The sequence below is a fragment of the Dendrobates tinctorius genome, unplaced genomic scaffold (assembly GCF_039654945.1).
Source record: "Dendrobates tinctorius isolate UK_male_01 unplaced genomic scaffold, ASM3965494v1 ptg000125l, whole genome shotgun sequence".
NCBI classification, from domain to species: Eukaryota; Metazoa; Chordata; class Amphibia; order Anura; family Dendrobatidae; genus Dendrobates; species Dendrobates tinctorius.
Window position 1 is genome coordinate 22742063 of NW_027361793.1, and position 19652 is coordinate 22761714.

Genomic DNA, 19652 nt, shown 5'->3' on the forward strand with positions numbered 1-19652 from the left:
CCTCTCATGAGCCCAAACAAGTCTCTAAAAGCATGAGTTTGCAACTACTTTACTTTTCGAGAAAATTCAAAACATTCACTATTCAAAAGAGCCCAATAGCAAAAATCAGGTTTTGAATGAAGAATCACATTTCTTGGTAAAATCATGCAGGATTGAAATTTTTGATGGTTTTTTACTCCTCTCAACAGCCCAAACAAGTTTCTAAAAGGATGAGTTTGCAACTACTTTACTTTTGGAGAAAATTCAAAACATTCATTATTCAATAGTGCCCAAACTATCAAAAACCAGCGGTTTCAATGAACACACATTTCTTGGTAGAATCATGCAGGACTGAAATTTTTGATGTTTTTCTACTCCTCTCATGAGCCCAAGAAAGTCTCTAAAAGCATGAGTTTGCAACTACTTTACTTTTGGAGAAAATTCAAAACATTCATTATTCAATAGAGCCCAATAGCAAAAACCAGCGTTTTGAATGAAGAATCACATTTCTTGGTAGAATCATGCAGGATTGAAATTTTTGATGGTGTTTTACTCCTCTCAACAGCCCAAACAAGTTTCTAAAAGGATGAGTTTGCAACTACTTTACTTTTGGAGAAAATTCAAAACATTCATTATTCAATAGGGCCCAAACTATCAAAAACCAGCGGTTTCAATGAACACACATTTCTTGGTAGAATCATGCAGGACTGAAATTTTTGATGTTTTTCTACTCCTCTCATGAGCCCAAACAAGTCTCTAAAAGCATGAGTTTGCAACTACTTTACTTTTGGAGAAAATTCAAAACATTCATTATTCAATAGGGCCCAAACTATCAAAAACCAGCGGTTTGAATCAACACACATTTCTTGGTAGAATCATGCAGGACTGAAATTTTTGATGTTTTTCTACTCCTCTCATGAGCCCAAACAAGTCTCTAAAAGCATGAGTTTGCAACTACTTTACTTTTGGAGAAAATTCAAAACATTCATTATTCAATAGGGCCCAAACTATCAAAAACCAGCGGTTTGAATGAACACATTTCTTGGTAGAATCATGCAGGACTGAAATTTTTGATGTTTTTCTACTCCTCTCATGAGCCCAAACAAGTCTCTAAAAGCATGAGTTTGCAACTACTTTACTTTTGGAGAAAATTCAAAACATTCACTATTCAATAGAGCCCAATAGCAAAAATCAGGTTTTGAATGAAGAATCACATTTCTTGGTAAAATCATGCAGGATTGAAATTTTTGATGGTTTTTTACTCCTCTCAACAGCCCAAACAAGTTTCTAAAAGGATGAGTTTGCAACTACTTTACTTTTGGAGAAAATTCAAAACATTCATTATTCAATAGGGCCCAAACTATCAAAAACCAGCGGTTTCAATGAACACACATTTCTTGGTAGAATCATGCAGGACTGAAATTTTTGATGTTTTTCTACTCCTCTCATGAGCCCAAACAAGTCTCTAAAAGCATGAGTTTGCAACTACTTTACTTTTGGAGAAAATTCAAAACATTCATTATTCAATAGAGCCCAATAGCAAAAACCAGCGTTTTGAATGAAGAATCACATTTCTTGGTAGAATCATGCAGGATTGAAATTTTTGATGGTTATTTACTCCTCTCAACAGCCCAAACAAGTTTCTAAAAGGATGAGTTTGCAACTACTTTACTTTTGGAGAAAATTCAAAACATTCATTATTCAATAGGGCCCAAACTATCAAAAACCAGCGGTTTCAATGAACACACATTTCTTGGTAGAATCATGCAGGACTGAAATTTTTGATGTTTTTCTACTCCTCTCATGAGCCCAAACAAGTCTCTAAAAGCATGAGTTTGCAACTACTTTACTTTTGGAGAAAATTCAAAACATTCATTATTCAATAGGGCCCAAACTATCAAAAACCAGCGGTTTGAATCAACACACATTTCTTGGTAGAATCATGCAGGACTGAAATTTTTGATGTTTTTCTACTCCTCTCATGAGCCCAAACAAGTCTCTAAAAGCATGAGTTTGCAACTACTTTACTTTTGTAGAAAATTCAAAACATTCATTATTCAATAGAGCCCAATAGCAAAAACCAGCGTTTTGAATGAAGAATCACACTTCTTGGTAGAATCATGCAGGATTGAAATTTTTTATGGTTTTTTACTCCTCTCAACAGCCCAAACAAGTTTCTAAAAGGATGAGTTTGCAACTACTTTACTTTTGGAGAAAATTCAAAACATTCATTATTCAATAGGGCCCAAACTATCAAAAACCAGCCGTTTCAATGAACACACATGTCTTGGTAGAATCATGCAGGACTGAAATTTTTGATGTTTTTCTACTCCTCTCATGAGCCCAAACAAGTCTCTAAAAGCATGAGTTTGCAACTACTTTACTTTTCGAGAAAATTCAAAACATTCACTATTCAATAGAGCCCAATAGCAAAAATCAGGTTTTGAATGAAGAATCACATTTCTTGGTAAAATCATGCAGGATTGAAATTTTTGATGGTTTTTTACTCCTCTCAACAGCCCAAACAAGTTTCTAAAAGGATGAGTTTGCAACTACTTTACTTTTGGAGAAAATTCAAAACATTCATTATTCAATAGTGCCCAAACTATCAAAAACCAGCGGTTTCAATGAACACACATTTCTTGGTAGAATCATGCAGGACTGAAATTTTTGATGTTTTTCTACTCCTCTCATGAGCCCAAGAAAGTCTCTAAAAGCATGAGTTTGCAACTACTTTACTTTTGGAGAAAATTCAAAACATTCATTATTCAATAGAGCCCAATAGCAAAAACCAGCGTTTTGAATGAAGAATCACATTTCTTGGTAGAATCATGCAGGATTGAAATTTTTGATGGTGTTTTACTCCTCTCAACAGCCCAAACAAGTTTCTAAAAGGATGAGTTTGCAACTACTTTACTTTTGGAGAAAATTCAAAACATTCATTATTCAATAGGGCCCAAACTATCAAAAACCAGCGGTTTCAATGAACACACATTTCTTGGTAGAATCATGCAGGACTGAAATTTTTGATGTTTTTCTACTCCTCTCATGAGCCCAAACAAGTCTCTAAAAGCATGAGTTTGCAACTACTTTACTTTTGGAGAAAATTCAAAACATTCATTATTCAATAGGGCCCAAACTATCAAAAACCAGCGGTTTGAATCAACACACATTTCTTGGTAGAATCATGCAGGACTGAAATTTTTGATGTTTTTCTACTCCTCTCATGAGCCCAAACAAGTCTCTAAAAGCATGAGTTTGCAACTACTTTACTTTTGTAGAAAATTCAAAACATTCATTATTCAATAGAGCCCAATAGCAAAAACCAGCGTTTTGAATGAAGAATCACACTTCTTGGTAGAATCATGCAGGATTGAAATTTTTTATGGTTTTTTACTCCTCTCAACAGCCCAAACAAGTTTCTAAAAGGATGAGTTTGCAACTACTTTACTTTTGGAGAAAATTCAAAACATTCATTATTCAATAGGGCCCAAACTATCAAAAACCAGCCGTTTCAATGAACACACATGTCTTGGTAGAATCATGCAGGACTGAAATTTTTGATGTTTTTCTACTCCTCTCATGAGCCCAAACAAGTCTCTAAAAGCATGAGTTTGCAACTACTTTACTTTTCGAGAAAATTCAAAACATTCACTATTCAATAGAGCCCAATAGCAAAAATCAGGTTTTGAATGAAGAATCACATTTCTTGGTAAAATCATGCAGGATTGAAATTTTTGATGGTTTTTTACTCCTCTCAACAGCCCAAACAAGTTTCTAAAAGGATGAGTTTGCAACTACTTTACTTTTGGAGAAAATTCAAAACATTCATTATTCAATAGTGCCCAAACTATCAAAAACCAGCGGTTTCAATGAACACACATTTCTTGGTAGAATCATGCAGGACTGAAATTTTTGATGTTTTTCTACTCCTCTCATGAGCCCAAGAAAGTCTCTAAAAGCATGAGTTTGCAACTACTTTACTTTTGGAGAAAATTCAAAACATTCATTATTCAATAGAGCCCAATAGCAAAAACCAGCGTTTTGAATGAAGAATCACATTTCTTGGTAGAATCATGCAGGATTGAAATTTTTGATGGTGTTTTACTCCTCTCAACAGCCCAAACAAGTTTCTAAAAGGATGAGTTTGCAACTACTTTACTTTTGGAGAAAATTCAAAACATTCATTATTCAATAGGGCCCAAACTATCAAAAACCAGCGGTTTCAATGAACACACATTTCTTGGTAGAATCATGCAGGACTGAAATTTTTGATGTTTTTCTACTCCTCTCATGAGCCCAAACAAGTCTCTAAAAGCATGAGTTTGCAACTACTTTACTTTTGGAGAAAATTCAAAACATTCATTATTCAATAGGGCCCAAACTATCAAAAACCAGCGGTTTGAATCAACACACATTTCTTGGTAGAATCATGCAGGACTGAAATTTTTGATGTTTTTCTACTCCTCTCATGAGCCCAAACAAGTCTCTAAAAGCATGAGTTTGCAACTACTTTACTTTTGGAGAAAATTCAAAACATTCATTATTCAATAGGGCCCAAACTATCAAAAACCAGCGGTTTGAATGAACACATTTCTTGGTAGAATCATGCAGGACTGAAATTTTTGATGTTTTTCTACTCCTCTCATGAGCCCAAACAAGTCTCTAAAAGCATGAGTTTGCAACTACTTTACTTTTGGAGAAAATTCAAAACATTCACTATTCAATAGAGCCCAATAGCAAAAATCAGGTTTTGAATGAAGAATCACATTTCTTGGTAAAATCATGCAGGATTGAAATTTTTGATGGTTTTTTACTCCTCTCAACAGCCCAAACAAGTTTCTAAAAGGATGAGTTTGCAACTACTTTACTTTTGGAGAAAATTCAAAACATTCATTATTCAATAGGGCCCAAACTATCAAAAACCAGCGGTTTCAATGAACACACATTTCTTGGTAGAATCATGCAGGACTGAAATTTTTGATGTTTTTCTACTCCTCTCATGAGCCCAAACAAGTCTCTAAAAGCATGAGTTTGCAACTACTTTACTTTTGGAGAAAATTCAAAACATTCATTATTCAATAGAGCCCAATAGCAAAAACCAGCGTTTTGAATGAAGAATCACATTTCTTGGTAGAATCATGCAGGATTGAAATTTTTGATGGTTATTTACTCCTCTCAACAGCCCAAACAAGTTTCTAAAAGGATGAGTTTGCAACTACTTTACTTTTGGAGAAAATTCAAAACATTCATTATTCAATAGGGCCCAAACTATCAAAAACCAGCGGTTTCAATGAACACACATTTCTTGGTAGAATCATGCAGGACTGAAATTTTTGATGTTTTTCTACTCCTCTCATGAGCCCAAACAAGTCTCTAAAAGCATGAGTTTGCAACTACTTTACTTTTGGAGAAAATTCAAAACATTCATTATTCAATAGGGCCCAAACTATCAAAAACCAGCGGTTTGAATCAACACACATTTCTTGGTAGAATCATGCAGGACTGAAATTTTTGATGTTTTTCTACTCCTCTCATGAGCCCAAACAAGTCTCTAAAAGCATGAGTTTGCAACTACTTTACTTTTGTAGAAAATTCAAAACATTCATTATTCAATAGAGCCCAATAGCAAAAACCAGCGTTTTGAATGAAGAATCACACTTCTTGGTAGAATCATGCAGGATTGAAATTTTTTATGGTTTTTTACTCCTCTCAACAGCCCAAACAAGTTTCTAAAAGGATGAGTTTGCAACTACTTTACTTTTGGAGAAAATTCAAAACATTCATTATTCAATAGGGCCCAAACTATCAAAAACCAGCCGTTTCAATGAACACACATGTCTTGGTAGAATCATGCAGGACTGAAATTTTTGATGTTTTTCTACTCCTCTCATGAGCCCAAACAAGTCTCTAAAAGCATGAGTTTGCAACTACTTTACTTTTCGAGAAAATTCAAAACATTCACTATTCAATAGAGCCCAATAGCAAAAATCAGGTTTTGAATGAAGAATCACATTTCTTGGTAAAATCATGCAGGATTGAAATTTTTGATGGTTTTTTACTCCTCTCAACAGCCCAAACAAGTTTCTAAAAGGATGAGTTTGCAACTACTTTACTTTTGGAGAAAATTCAAAACATTCATTATTCAATAGTGCCCAAACTATCAAAAACCAGCGGTTTCAATGAACACACATTTCTTGGTAGAATCATGCAGGACTGAAATTTTTGATGTTTTTCTACTCCTCTCATGAGCCCAAGAAAGTCTCTAAAAGCATGAGTTTGCAACTACTTTACTTTTGGAGAAAATTCAAAACATTCATTATTCAATAGAGCCCAATAGCAAAAACCAGCGTTTTGAATGAAGAATCACATTTCTTGGTAGAATCATGCAGGATTGAAATTTTTGATGGTGTTTTACTCCTCTCAACAGCCCAAACAAGTTTCTAAAAGGATGAGTTTGCAACTACTTTACTTTTGGAGAAAATTCAAAACATTCATTATTCAATAGGGCCCAAACTATCAAAAACCAGCGGTTTCAATGAACACACATTTCTTGGTAGAATCATGCAGGACTGAAATTTTTGATGTTTTTCTACTCCTCTCATGAGCCCAAACAAGTCTCTAAAAGCATGAGTTTGCAACTACTTTACTTTTGGAGAAAATTCAAAACATTCATTATTCAATAGGGCCCAAACTATCAAAAACCAGCGGTTTGAATCAACACACATTTCTTGGTAGAATCATGCAGGACTGAAATTTTTGATGTTTTTCTACTCCTCTCATGAGCCCAAACAAGTCTCTAAAAGCATGAGTTTGCAACTACTTTACTTTTGGAGAAAATTCAAAACATTCATTATTCAATAGAGCCCAATAGCAAAAACCAGCGTTTTGAATGAAGAATCACAGTTCTTGGTAGAATCATGCAGGATTGAAATTTTTGATGGTTTTTTACTCCTCTCAACAGCCCAAACAAGTTTCTAAAAGGATGAGTTTGCAACTACTTTACTTTTGGAGAAAATTCAAAACATTCATTATTCAATAGGGCCCAAACTATCAAAAACCAGCGGTTTCAATGAACACACATTTCTTGGTAGAATCATGCAGGACTGAAATTTTTGATGTTTTTCTACTCCTCTCATGAGCCCAAACAAGTTTCTAAAAGCATGAGTTTGCAACTACTTTACTTTTGGAGAAAATTCAAAACATTCATTATTCAATAGGGCCCAAACTATCAAAAACCAGCGGTTTGAATCAACACACATTTCTTGGTAGAATCATGCAGGACTGAAATTTTTGATGTTTTTCTACTCCTCTCATGAGCCCAAACAAGTCTCTAAAAGCATGAGTTTGCAACTACTTTACTTTTGGAGAAAATTCAAAACATTCATTATTCAATAGAGCCCAATAGCAAAAACCAGCGTTTTGAATGAAGAATCACATTTCTTGGTAGAATCATGCAGGATTGAAATTTTTGATGGTTTTTTACTCCTCTCAACAGCCCAAACAAGTTTCTAAAAGGATGAGTTTGCAACTACTTTACTTTTGGAGAAAATTCAAAACATTCATTATTCAATAGGGCCCAAACTATCAAAAACCAGCGGTTTCAATGAACACACATTTCTTGGTAGAATCATGCAGGACTGAAATTTTTGATGTTTTTCTACTCCTCTCATGAGCCCAAACAAGTCTCTAAAAGCATGAGTTTGCAACTACTTTACTTTTGGAGAAAATTCAAAACATTCATTATTCAATAGGGCCCAAACTATCAAAAACCAGCGGTTTGAATCAACACACATTTCTTGGTAGAATCATGCAGGACTGAAATTTTTGATGTTTTTCTACTCCTCTCATGAGCCCAAACAAGTCTCTAAAAGCATGAGTTTGCAACTACTTTACTTTTGTAGAAAATTCAAAACATTCATTATTCAATAGAGCCCAATAGCAAAAACCAGCGTTTTGAATGAAGAATCACACTTCTTGGTAGAATCATGCAGGATTGAAATTTTTTATGGTTTTTTACTCCTCTCAACAGCCCAAACAAGTTTCTAAAAGGATGAGTTTGCAACTACTTTACTTTTGGAGAAAATTCAAAACATTCATTATTCAATAGGGCCCAAACTATCAAAAACCAGCCGTTTCAATGAACACACATGTCTTGGTAGAATCATGCAGGACTGAAATTTTTGATGTTTTTCTACTCCTCTCATGAGCCCAAACAAGTCTCTAAAAGCATGAGTTTGCAACTACTTTACTTTTCGAGAAAATTCAAAACATTCACTATTCAATAGAGCCCAATAGCAAAAATCAGGTTTTGAATGAAGAATCACATTTCTTGGTAAAATCATGCAGGATTGAAATTTTTGATGGTTTTTTACTCCTCTCAACAGCCCAAACAAGTTTCTAAAAGGATGAGTTTGCAACTACTTTACTTTTGGAGAAAATTCAAAACATTCATTATTCAATAGTGCCCAAACTATCAAAAACCAGCGGTTTCAATGAACACACATTTCTTGGTAGAATCATGCAGGACTGAAATTTTTGATGTTTTTCTACTCCTCTCATGAGCCCAAGAAAGTCTCTAAAAGCATGAGTTTGCAACTACTTTACTTTTGGAGAAAATTCAAAACATTCATTATTCAATAGAGCCCAATAGCAAAAACCAGCGTTTTGAATGAAGAATCACATTTCTTGGTAGAATCATGCAGGATTGAAATTTTTGATGGTGTTTTACTCCTCTCAACAGCCCAAACAAGTTTCTAAAAGGATGAGTTTGCAACTACTTTACTTTTGGAGAAAATTCAAAACATTCATTATTCAATAGGGCCCAAACTATCAAAAACCAGCGGTTTCAATGAACACACATTTCTTGGTAGAATCATGCAGGACTGAAATTTTTGATGCTTTTCTACTCCTCTCATGAGCCCAAACAAGTCTCTAAAAGCATGAGTTTGCAACTACTTTACTTTTGGAGAAAATTCAAAACATTCATTATTCAATAGGGCCCAAACTATCAAAAACCAGCGGTTTGAATCAACACACATTTCTTGGTAGAATCATGCAGGACTGAAATTTTTGATGTTTTTCTACTCCTCTCATGAGCCCAAACAAGTCTCTAAAAGCATGAGTTTGCAACTACTTTACTTTTGGAGAAAATTCAAAACATTCATTATTCAATAGAGCCCAATAGCAAAAACCAGCGTTTTGAATGAAGAATCACAGTTCTTGGTAGAATCATGCAGGATTGAAATTTTTGATGGTTTTTTACTCCTCTCAACAGCCCAAACAAGTTTCTAAAAGGATGAGTTTCCAACTACTTTACTTTTGGAGAAAATTCAAAACATTCATTATTCAATAGGGCCCAAACTATCAAAAACCAGCGGTTTCAATGAACACACATTTCTTGGTAGAATCATGCAGGACTGAAATTTTTGATGTTTTTCTACTCCTCTCATGAGCCCAAACAAGTCTCTAAAAGCATGAGTTTGCAACTACTTTACTTTTGGAGAAAATTCAAAACATTCATTATTCAATAGGGCCCAAACTATCAAAAACCAGCGGTTTGAATCAACACACATTTCTTGGTAGAATCATGCAGGACTGAAATTTTTGATGTTTTTCTACTCCTCTCATGAGCCCAAACAAGTCTCTAAAAGCATGAGTTTGCAACTACTTTACTTTTGTAGAAAATTCAAAACATTCATTATTCAATAGAGCCCAATAGCAAAAGCCAGCGTTTTGAATGAAGAATCACACTTCTTGGTAGAATCATGCAGGATTGAAATTTTTGATGGTTTTTTACTCCTCTCAACAGCCCAAACAAGTTTCTAAAAGGATGAGTATGCAACTACTTTACTTTTGGAGAAAATTCAAAACATTCATTATTCAATAGGGCCCAAACTATCAAAAACCAGCGGTTTGAATGAACACATTTCTTGGTAGAATCATGCAGGACTGAAATTTTTGATGTTTTTCTACTCCTCTCATGAGCCCAAACAAGTCTCTAAAAGCATGAGTTTGCAACTACTTTACTTTTGGAGAAAATTCAAAACATTCACTATTCAATAGAGCCCAATAGCAAAAATCAGGTTTTGAATGAAGAATCACATTTCTTGGTAAAATCATGCAGGATTGAAATTTTTGATGGTTTTTTACTCCTCTCAACAGCCCAAACAAGTTTCTAAAAGGATGAGTTTGCAACTACTTTACTTTTGGAGAAAATTCAAAACATTCATTATTCAATAGGGCCCAAACTATCAAAAACCAGCGGTTTCAATGAACACACATTTCTTGGTAGAATCATGCAGGACTGAAATTTTTGATGTTTTTCTACTCCTCTCATGAGCCCAAACAAGTCTCTAAAAGCATGAGTTTGCAACTACTTTACTTTTGGAGAAAATTCAAAACATTCATTATTCAATAGAGCCCAATAGCAAAAACCAGCGTTTTGAATGAAGAATCACATTTCTTGGTAGAATCATGCAGGATTGAAATTTTTGATGGTTTTTTACTCCTCTCAACAGCCCAAACAAGTTTCTAAAAGGATGAGTTAGCAACTACTTTACTTTTGGAGAAAATTCAAAACATTCATTATTCAATAGGGCCCAAACTATCAAAAACCAGCGGTTTCAATGAACACACATTTCTTGGTAGAATCATGCAGGACTGAAATTTTTGATGTTTTTCTACTCCTCTCATGAGCCCAAACAAGTCTCTAAAAGCATGAGTTTGCAACTACTTTACTTTTGGAGAAAATTCAAAACATTCATTATTCAATAGAGCCCAATAGCAAAAACCAGCGTTTTGAATGAAGAATCACATTTCTTGGTAGAATCATGCAGGATTGAAATTTTTGATGGTTTTTTACTCCTCTCAACAGCCCAAACAAGTTTCTAAAAGGATGAGTTTGCAACTACTTTACTTTTGGAGAAAATTCAAAACATTCATTATTCAATAGGGCCCAAACTATCAAAAACCAGCCGTTTCAATGAACACACATGTCTTGGTAGAATCATGCAGGACTGAAATTTTTGATGTTTTTCTACTCATCTCATGAGCCCAAACAAGTCTCTAAAAGCATGAGTTTGCAACTACTTTACTTTTGGAGAAAATTCAAAACATTCATTATTCAATAGGGCCCAAACTATCAAAAACCAGCGGTTTGAATCAACACACATTTCTTGGTAGAATCATGCAGGACTGAAATTTTTGATGTTTTTTCTACTCCTCTCATGAGCCCAAACAAGTCTCTAAAAGCATGAGTTTGCAACTACTTTACTTTTGTAGAAAATTCAAAACGTTCATTATTCAATAGAGCCCAATAGCAAAAACCAGCGTTTTGAATGAAGAATCACATTTCTTGGTAGAATCATGCAGGATTGAAATTTTTGATGGTTTTTTACTCCTCTCAACAGCCCAAACAAGTTTCTAAAAGGATGAGTTTGCAACTACTTTACTTTTGGAGAAAATTCAAAACATTCATTATTCAATAGGGCCCAAACTATCAAAAACCAGCGGTTTGAATGAACACACATTTCTTGGTAGAATCATGCAGGACTGAAATTTTTGATGTTTTTCTACTCCTCTCATGAGCCCAAACAAGTCTCTAAAAGCATGAGTTTGCAACTACTTTACTTTTGGAGAAAATTCAAAACATTCATTATTCAATAGGGCCCAAACTATCAAAAACCAGCGGTTTGAATGAACACACATTTCTTGGTAGAATCATGCAGGACTGAAATTTTTGATGTTTTTCTACTCCTCTCATGAGCCCAAACAAGTCTCTAAAAGCATGAGTTTGCAACTACTTTACTTTTGGAGAAAATTCAAAACATTCATTATTCAATAGGGCCCAAACTATCAAAAACCAGCGGTTTGAATCAACACACATTTCTTGGTAGAATCATGCAGGACTGAAATTTTTGATGTTTTTCTACTCCTCTCATGAGCCCAAACAAGTCTCTAAAAGCATGAGTTTGCAACTACTTTACTTTTGAAGAAAATTCAAAACATTCATTATTCAATAGAGCCCAATAGCAAAAACCAGCGTTTTGAATGAAGAATCACATTTCTTGGTAGAATCATGCAGGATTGAAATTTTTGATGGTGTTTTACTCCTCTCAACAGCCCAAACAAGTTTCTAAAAGGATGAGTTTGCAACTACTTTACTTTTGGAGAAAATTCAAAACATTCATTATTCAATAGGGCCCAAACTATCAAAAACCAGCGGTTTCAATGAACACACATTTCTTGGTAGAATCATGCAGGACTGAAATTTTTGATGTTTTTCTACTCCTCTCATGAGCCCAAACAAGTCTCTAAAAGCATGAGTTTGCAACTACTTTACTTTTGGAGAAAATTCAAAACATTCATTATTCAATAGGGCCCAAACTATCAAAAACCAGCGGTTTGAATCAACACACATTTCTTGGTAGAATCATGCAGGACTGAAATTTTTGATGTTTTTCTACTCCTCTCATGAGCCCAAACAAGTCTCTAAAAGCATGAGTTTGCAACTACTTTACTTTTGGAGAAAATTCAAAACATTCATTATTCAATAGAGCCCAATAGCAAAAACCAGCGTTTTGAATGAAGAATCACAGTTCTTGGTAGAATCATGCAGGATTGAAATTTTTGATGGTTTTTTACTCCTCTCAACAGCCCAAACAAGTTTCTAAAAGGATGAGTTTGCAACTACTTTACTTTTGGAGAAAATTCAAAACATTCATTATTCAATAGGGCCCAAACTATCAAAAACCAGCGGTTTCAATGAACACACATTTCTTGGTAGAATCATGCAGGACTGAAATTTTTGATGTTTTTCTACTCCTCTCATGAGCCCAAACAAGTTTCTAAAAGCATGAGTTTGCAACTACTTTACTTTTGGAGAAAATTCAAAACATTCATTATTCAATAGGGCCCAAACTATCAAAAACCAGCGGTTTGAATCAACACACATTTCTTGGTAGAATCATGCAGGACTGAAATTTTTGATGTTTTTCTACTCCTCTCATGAGCCCAAACAAGTCTCTAAAAGCATGAGTTTGCAACTACTTTACTTTTGGAGAAAATTCAAAACATTCATTATTCAATAGAGCCCAATAGCAAAAACCAGCGTTTTGAATGAAGAATCACATTTCTTGGTAGAATCATGCAGGATTGAAATTTTTGATGGTTTTTTACTCCTCTCAACAGCCCAAACAAGTTTCTAAAAGGATGAGTTTGCAACTACTTTACTTTTGGAGAAAATTCAAAACATTCATTATTCAATAGGGCCCAAACTATCAAAAACCAGCGGTTTCAATGAACACACATTTCTTGGTAGAATCATGCAGGACTGAAATTTTTGATGTTTTTCTACTCCTCTCATGAGCCCAAACAAGTCTCTAAAAGCATGAGTTTGCAACTACTTTACTTTTGGAGAAAATTCAAAACATTCATTATTCAATAGGGCCCAAACTATCAAAAACCAGCGGTTTGAATCAACACACATTTCTTGGTAGAATCATGCAGGACTGAAATTTTTGATGTTTTTCTACTCCTCTCATGAGCCCAAACAAGTCTCTAAAAGCATGAGTTTGCAACTACTTTACTTTTGTAGAAAATTCAAAACATTCATTATTCAATAGAGCCCAATAGCAAAAACCAGCGTTTTGAATGAAGAATCACACTTCTTGGTAGAATCATGCAGGATTGAAATTTTTTATGGTTTTTTACTCCTCTCAACAGCCCAAACAAGTTTCTAAAAGGATGAGTTTGCAACTACTTTACTTTTGGAGAAAATTCAAAACATTCATTATTCAATAGGGCCCAAACTATCAAAAACCAGCCGTTTCAATGAACACACATGTCTTGGTAGAATCATGCAGGACTGAAATTTTTGATGTTTTTCTACTCCTCTCATGAGCCCAAACAAGTCTCTAAAAGCATGAGTTTGCAACTACTTTACTTTTCGAGAAAATTCAAAACATTCACTATTCAATAGAGCCCAATAGCAAAAATCAGGTTTTGAATGAAGAATCACATTTCTTGGTAAAATCATGCAGGATTGAAATTTTTGATGGTTTTTTACTCCTCTCAACAGCCCAAACAAGTTTCTAAAAGGATGAGTTTGCAACTACTTTACTTTTGGAGAAAATTCAAAACATTCATTATTCAATAGTGCCCAAACTATCAAAAACCAGCGGTTTCAATGAACACACATTTCTTGGTAGAATCATGCAGGACTGAAATTTTTGATGTTTTTCTACTCCTCTCATGAGCCCAAGAAAGTCTCTAAAAGCATGAGTTTGCAACTACTTTACTTTTGGAGAAAATTCAAAACATTCATTATTCAATAGAGCCCAATAGCAAAAACCAGCGTTTTGAATGAAGAATCACATTTCTTGGTAGAATCATGCAGGATTGAAATTTTTGATGGTGTTTTACTCCTCTCAACAGCCCAAACAAGTTTCTAAAAGGATGAGTTTGCAACTACTTTACTTTTGGAGAAAATTCAAAACATTCATTATTCAATAGGGCCCAAACTATCAAAAACCAGCGGTTTCAATGAACACACATTTCTTGGTAGAATCATGCAGGACTGAAATTTTTGATGTTTTTCTACTCCTCTCATGAGCCCAAACAAGTCTCTAAAAGCATGAGTTTGCAACTACTTTACTTTTGGAGAAAATTCAAAACATTCATTATTCAATAGGGCCCAAACTATCAAAAACCAGCGGTTTGAATCAACACACATTTCTTGGTAGAATCATGCAGGACTGAAATTTTTGATGTTTTTCTACTCCTCTCATGAGCCCAAACAAGTCTCTAAAAGCATGAGTTTGCAACTACTTTACTTTTGGAGAAAATTCAAAACATTCATTATTCAATAGAGCCCAATAGCAAAAACCAGCGTTTTGAATGAAGAATCACAGTTCTTGGTAGAATCATGCAGGATTGAAATTTTTGATGGTTTTTTACTCCTCTCAACAGCCCAAACAAGTTTCTAAAAGGATGAGTTTCCAACTACTTTACTTTTGGAGAAAATTCAAAACATTCATTATTCAATAGGGCCCAAACTATCAAAAACCAGCGGTTTCAATGAACACACATTTCTTGGTAGAATCATGCAGGACTGAAATTTTTGATGTTTTTCTACTCCTCTCATGAGCCCAAACAAGTCTCTAAAAGCATGAGTTTGCAACTACTTTACTTTTGGAGAAAATTCAAAACATTCATTATTCAATAGGGCCCAAACTATCAAAAACCAGCGGTTTGAATCAACACACATTTCTTGGTAGAATCATGCAGGACTGAAATTTTTGATGTTTTTCTACTCCTCTCATGAGCCCAAACAAGTCTCTAAAAGCATGAGTTTGCAACTACTTTACTTTTGTAGAAAATTCAAAACATTCATTATTCAATAGAGCCCAATAGCAAAAGCCAGCGTTTTGAATGAAGAATCACACTTCTTGGTAGAATCATGCAGGATTGAAATTTTTGATGGTTTTTTACTCCTCTCAACAGCCCAAACAAGTTTCTAAAAGGATGAGTATGCAACTACTTTACTTTTGGAGAAAATTCAAAACATTCATTATTCAATAGGGCCCAAACTATCAAAAACCAGCGGTTTGAATGAACACATTTCTTGGTAGAATCATGCAGGACTGAAATTTTTGATGTTTTTCTACTCCTCTCATGAGCCCAAACAAGTCTCTAAAAGCATGAGTTTGCAACTACTTTACTTTTGGAGAAAATTCAAAACATTCACTATTCAATAGAGCCCAATAGCAAAAATCAGGTTTTGAATGAAGAATCACATTTCTTGGTAAAATCATGCAGGATTGAAATTTTTGATGGTTTTTTACTCCTCTCAACAGCCCAAACAAGTTTCTAAAAGGATGAGTTTGCAACTACTTTACTTTTGGAGAAAATTCAAAACATTCATTATTCAATAGGGCCCAAACTATCAAAAACCAGCGGTTTCAATGAACACACATTTCTTGGTAGAATCATGCAGGACTGAAATTTTTGATGTTTTTCTACTCCTCTCATGAGCCCAAACAAGTCTCTAAAAGCATGAGTTTGCAACTACTTTACTTTTGGAGAAAATTCAAAACATTCATTATTCAATAGAGCCCAATAGCAAAAACCAGCGTTTTGAATGAAGAATCACATTTCTTGGTAGAATCATGCAGGATTGAAATTTTTGATGGTTTTTTACTCCTCTCAACAGCCCAAACAAGTTTCTAAAAGGATGAGTTTGCAACTACTTTACTTTTGGAGAAAATTCAAAACATTCATTATTCAATAGGGCCCAAACTATCAAAAACCAGCGGTTTCAATGAACACACATTTCTTGGTAGAATCATGCAGGACTGAAATTTTTGATGTTTTTCTACTCCTCTCATGAGCCCAAACAAGTCTCTAAAAGCATGAGTTTGCAACTACTTTACTTTTGGAGAAAATTCAAAACATTCATTATTCAATAGAGCCCAATAGCAAAAACCAGCGTTTTGAATGAAGAATCACATTTCTTGGTAGAATCATGCAGGATTGAAATTTTTGATGGTTTTTTACTCCTCTCAACAGCCCAAACAAGTTTCTAAAAGGATGAGTTTGCAACTACTTTTCTTTTGGAGAAAATTCAAAACATTCATTATTCAATAGGGCCCAAACTATCAAAAACCAGCCGTTTCAATGAACACACATGTCTTGGTAGAATCATGCAGGACTGAAATTTTTGATGTTTTTCTACTCATCTCATGAGCCCAAACAAGTCTCTAAAAGCATGAGTTTGCAACTACTTTACTTTTGGAGAAAATTCAAAACATTCATTATTCAATAGGGCCCAAACTATCAAAAACCAGCGGTTTGAATCAACACACATTTCTTGGTAGAATCATGCAGGACTGAAATTTTTGATGTTTTTTCTACTCCTCTCATGAGCCCAAACAAGTCTCTAAAAGCATGAGTTTGCAACTACTTTACTTTTGTAGAAAATTCAAAACGTTCATTATTCAATAGAGCCCAATAGCAAAAACCAGCGTTTTGAATGAAGAATCACATTTCTTGGTAGAATCATGCAGGATTGAAATTTTTGATGGTTTTTTACTCCTCTCAACAGCCCAAACAAGTTTCTAAAAGGATGAGTTTGCAACTACTTTACTTTTGGAGAAAATTCAAAACATTCATTATTCAATAGGGCCCAAACTATCAAAAACCAGCGGTTTGAATGAACACACATTTCTTGGTAGAATCATGCAGGACTGAAATTTTTGATGTTTTTCTACTCCTCTCATGAGCCCAAACAAGTCTCTAAAAGCATGAGTTTGCAACTACTTTACTTTTGGAGAAAATTCAAAACATTCATTATTCAATAGGGCCCAAACTATCAAAAACCAGCGGTTTGAATGAACACACATTTCTTGGTAGAATCATGCAGGACTGAAATTTTTGATGTTTTTCTACTCCTCTCATGAGCCCAAACAAGTCTCTAAAAGCATGAGTTTGCAACTACTTTACTTTTGGAGAAAATTCAAAACATTCATTATTCAATAGGGCCCAAACTATCAAAAACCAGCGGTTTGAATCAACACACATTTCTTGGTAGAATCATGCAGGACTGAAATTTTTGATGTTTTTCTACTCCTCTCATGAGCCCAAACAAGTCTCTAAAAGCATGAGTTTGCAACTACTTTACTTTTGAAGAAAATTCAAAACATTCATTATTCAATAGAGCCCAATAGCAAAAACCAGCGTTTTGAATGAAGAATCACATTTCTTGGTAGAATCATGCAGGATTGAAATTTTTGATGGTTTTTTACTCCTCTCAACAGCCCAAACAAGTTTCTAAAAGGATGAGTTTGCAACTACTTTACTTTTGGAGAAAATTCAAAACATTCATTATTCAATAGGTCCCAAACTATCAAAAACCAGCGGTTTCAATGAACACACATTTCTTGGTAGAATCATGCAGGACTGAAATTTTTGATGTTTTTCTACTCCTCTCATGAGCCCAAACAAGTCTCTAAAAGCATGAGTTTGCAACTACTTTACTTTTGGAGAAAATTCAAAACATTCATTATTCAATAGGGCCCAAACTATCAAAAACCAGCGGTTTGAATCAACACACATTTCTTGGTAGAATCATGCAGGACTGAAATTTTTGATGTTTTTCTACTCCTCTCATGAGCCCAAACAAGTCTCTAAAAGCATGAGTTTGCAACTACTTTACTTTTGTAGAAAATTCAAAACATTCATTATTCAATAGAGCCCAATAGCAAAAACCAGCGTTTTGAATGAAGAATCACACTTCTTGGTAGAATCATGCAGGATTGAAATTTTTGATGGTTTTTTACTCCTCTCAACAGCCCAAACAAGTTTCTAAAAGGATGAGTTTGCAACTACTTTACTTTTGGAGAAAATTCAAAACATTCATTATTCAATAGGGCCCAAACTATCAAAAACTAGCCGTTTCAATGAACACACATGTCTTGGTAGAATCATGCAGGACTGAAATTTTTGATGTTTTTCTACTCCTCTCATGAGCCCAAACAAGTCTCTAAAAGCATGAGTTTGCAACTACTTTACTTTTGGAGAAAATTCAAAACATTCACTATTCAATAGAGCCCAATAGCAAAAATCAGGTTTTGAATGAAGAATCACATTTCTTGGTAAAATCATGCAGGATTGAAATTTTTGATGGTTTTTTACTCCTCTCAACAGCCCAAACAAGTTTCTAAAAGGATGAGTTTGCAACTACTTTACTTTTGGAGAAAATTCAAGTAGAAGAAATAACATTAAGCTGAGAGGAATCTCCGAAAAAATTAATCAGAAGGGTTTACAAAAATACGTCAAGGAGATTTTAGTTAAGATCTTACCTTCTATCCCTGAGTTAGAACTAATGATAGATAGAATTCATAGACTCCCTCGCCCAGCATCCATCTCGACTGAGGTTCCTAGAGACACTATCCTGAGATTTCACTTCTACTCCACCAAAGAAAAATTCTTAAACTACCTTAAAACCAACAAACTTCTTCCCCATCCTTATGATCATATCAAATCATATGCTGACCTTTCAAAAGACACTATTCAAACAAGGAAAGGTTTTAATGAAGTCACAACATTACTAAGGAAAAAAGGTGTGATTTATAGGTGGGGGTTTCCTACTAAACTATTGATAAACCATGGCGGCAAGTTTACAACAATTTTGTCTCCACAAGAAGGAAAGCATTTCATTAAATCCTTGGATGAGAGGAATGAAGCTCCAGGGTGAAAAATGTAAATCCGAATTGTTTTATCACTTACATTTTGTGTTATGCAGGAGGCTTCCTGTAGAGTTTCACGAACTTTTCCCCATTTTTAGGAAGTTTACCCAGGATTTTGGTATTTTCTTCCTATTTATGTTATTATTTGTATTTCTGTATTGTTTTTAGAGTTAAGTTTATGGTTAAGATACTGTCATTCAATGTGAGGGGTTTGAATAGTCCTGTCAAGAGATATCTCACATGGAGAGAGATTAGGGGCAGCAAAGCAGATATCATCTGCCTTCAAGAGGTGAAACTAGCCAGGGAAGGACACCCTAAATTTGAAAATAAAAATTTTCCACATATATTTAAATCTCTAAACGAGAAAAAAAGAGCAGGTGTTTTAATCTTAATTAAAAACACAATCTCATTCGAAATTATCAGTGA